General features: G+C 49.5%; 1 protein-coding gene across 1 annotated transcript in view; it reads right to left on the bottom strand.

Moving 5' to 3' along the window:
• The window catches only part of LOC101659188 (DNA-binding protein RFX2-like), a 35,881-nt gene that overhangs the window by 26,823 nt on the left and 5,816 nt on the right, over positions 1-3,242 (bottom strand). The gene's annotated exons all lie outside the window — the stretch shown is intronic.

The raw sequence follows: 3,242 nt of genomic DNA on the forward strand, positions 1-3,242 counted from the left end.
ATAAATATATATAAAAGTATTAGCATTCTGGTTTTTTCTCTAGAGAACCCTGTCTAACACATCCCTCCTCCAGCTGGCACAACACAGGGGCAGGCAGGAGGGGTCGGCAGCCACAGGCATGGATGAGTTACACTGTCTACTGGGCCTCTTTCTATTCGGGACACCCCTCAGTCAGAGGAGGCCCTGGTGGATCAGTGGGATCTTCTTGTCTCCATGCCAGAGGTGCTGCTGGGTAAGGACTGGATGGCTATCCTGAGGTCAGGGGTTCCTTCAGAGAAAGGCGAGTCTGGCTGCTCACCTCAGAACCCTTGGAATCAACTCAATAGCAGTGGGTTGGGCTTGGTTTTGACACTGCAGACCTGGTTCGATTCCTGGCCAATCCACCTGGTGTACCGGGACACCACCCTTTCTAGGTAGAGTCTGTCAGTGGAGGTGTGCTGCTACAGTGAACCTCCCCGTGGACATGGCCCGGAAGAAAGGCCTGGCTATCTCCTTCCAGAAACAGTGAGGACTGGTGCAGGAGACAGGGCACAGCCAGAGCAGCACTGTCTTCTGTTGGGCAGGGAGACACCGTGAGTCTGGGGTGACCCGAGGGCAGGGAACTGGCACAGAGCTCAGCACGCTTCCGCCTGTACCTCCTTCACCAAAGAAAGGGCTCCGCCCCTCCATTTATGTACATACACACACACACACACACACACACAGCTTCCCCTCCAGCTAAAGAGAACTTGGAATGAGCTTAGTTTTCTGTTTTGGAAGAGTCTCCAATTCAGTTCGTGTTCACGGCTCTTAAAGACTGAAATGAAATGCAAGTTGGAGCCGTACATTTTTCCTTCTCTACCTTCCACTTACTTTATTCAGTGCTACCCCAGTGGCCAGCTCTGATCCCACCAGCTACCCTTTTTCCCCCCCAGCTACCCATTTAAAAGCAGATGTCATCCTTACAGGCCCTTGAGTTGGTTCTGATCCAGAAGGACCTCATGGAGCAACTTAGGTCGCTGCCATCGAGTTGTTTCCGACTTACAGCAATCCTTTGAAACAGAGTTGAACTATTCCTGCAGGTTTCTGAGACTGCAACTCTATAAGGATGTGGAAAGCTTCAACTTTCTCCCTTGGAGTGATTTCAAACTTGTGGTCTTGCGTTAGTAGCCCAACTTGTAACCGCCATGCCAGCAGGGGGCCCTGGCCCTATGGATAGCAGGGCTCGCTCGCTTGCCATCCCTGCTACGTTTTAGCCCACTGTTGCCACCACTATGTCAATGTGTCCATCTCCTTGAGGGCCTTCCCCTTTCTGGTTGACTCTCTACCTCACCAAGCCTGAAGTCCTTTGCCAGGGATGAGGCCCTCCTGTCCAGAGTACGTGAGACAGAGACTCATCACCCTCCCTTCTGAGGAGCATTCTGGCTATGTTCCTTCTCAAGATCTATTTGTTCTTCTGGCAGTTCATGCTGTACACGATATTCTTAGCCAAATCCATAATTATAAGCAGAGAGGGAAGCTTGTATTAGAATCTAAGTCAACACATGCTTTGACCACAAAGCATCACTACATGTCTCTCCAAAAACCTCAGCTACAAGTGCGCTGAGTAATGTAGTTGATTTATATTCTACTGCAAGTTCCTTAGCTCCTCGCAGAGCAATGGGCCACACTTAAGCAGCTCGGGGTATCCGTGTCCGCAGTGATGCTGTGCCAAACTAGACACTTGATCTGCCAGGGGTGGGAGGAGAAGTATTCGTACAGTAGACTGTTTCACAATGCTAAATGTGCTACACTTCTTATTCTGTGATTGTATCCTTCCTACATTTTTGGTATTTGAAAATACCCTTTCTTTTATTGCATGATGGTGGTAGTAGGCAGTAGTTGTCCGAGCCTGTTCTTTCTTAGAAAATAAAGTCAGCAGCCCTATTCGTGGCCATCAGAAATTGTCTTTTTTTCCCCCTGGGAAAAAACACTTCCCATCTTGAAATCGTCTGGAACCCAGGCCTCCAAGTGCCATTACAAAAGGAGCAGCACAACCGTCCTCACAAAAGGCCTTGCCACCAACTGTCTCAGTATGAGCCGTCAGTGCCCCACCGTCCTCACGTGGAAAAGGACCTGACATGGACGGTATGCATCTCCAGGGGCTGGAGGGAGGGTCACACGAGGCCATGTATGTCTGGCCCACACACAGTGCTAGCTACCTGTCATTATTTTAGCTACTGCTCCATTCACTCCCTTTATTTCAAGTTCAGCCACATTCCATCAGTCTGTCGTTGGTTCGAACCTGTAGCATTCCCATCCGAGGAGCCTGTGGCACAACACTCAAATGATGAGTGAGCCTTCACACTTCAATGCTGCGTTGGGATCCCAAAAGCTCAGAGCATGAACACCCACAGCTGCCAAGCCGATCTTGAGAGTTATCTTGTGGGAGAGAGGAGAACTGCGCCTCTGGGTGGACGAGACCTTAAATTTTGAAAGGTGCTCCCTCATGGGCCAATTGATGGGTTTGAACCGGTGACCTTGCAGTTCGTTCAGTGCAGGGTTCACTCCACCACCAGGGTGCTGGCCTTACAGTGTGAATAAGATAGCTGGAAGTCACACGACTCCAAGTTTAAACCTTAGAAAGCGAAAACACTTGGCTGCCATATGGGCCCAGGTTAAGAAGTGAGAACTCAAATGGGTCAGCACTGAAGGAGACAGGAATTTGGAGTAGAAGAAGTATTTCAGGGAGAGGGAAGAACAAGCATGTATCAGAATCACCCAGTGCCTGTTATCAAATTCTTTCTGCCTATGAGAACAACAACAACAACAACAAAAGAGCAGCTGCTGAGGATGCTGCTGTACAACAAACACCTCGGGGAATTTGGTTCCTTAGTTAAGAGGTGCCCTTGGGCACCCCAGGCAACCGGCCTGATGAAGCCCTGCCAAGACCCAATGAACTTTTTTCCTTTACAAATTTTGCTTGATATTGTTTCTGGTAACTGCAGGCATGCTGAACCAAAGCATCTTTCTTCATTTATGTTATTAAATGTAGGTTTTGATACTTATTTTGAGGAGTACCTATGTTCCCCGCGCCCCCACCCCACCCCGCCTCCCCAAACACCCGAAGCAGGAAGCACTGGTGATGTGAGGCCAGAATGGAATTGTTTGATCTTAATCAGCACTTTCACCTGTTCTCGTGGAAACTTTCAAAGCACGGTCAGTACCCAGAGACGCAGGCCCTGCTTGCCCCTCTGTCTCCTTCGTCCTCGTGCTGCATTCTC

The sequence above is a fragment of the Echinops telfairi genome, unplaced genomic scaffold, assembly GCF_000313985.2.
Source record: "Echinops telfairi isolate 266 unplaced genomic scaffold, ASM31398v2 ScPeMD7_7441;HRSCAF=8479, whole genome shotgun sequence".
Taxonomy (NCBI): Eukaryota; Metazoa; Chordata; class Mammalia; order Afrosoricida; family Tenrecidae; genus Echinops; species Echinops telfairi.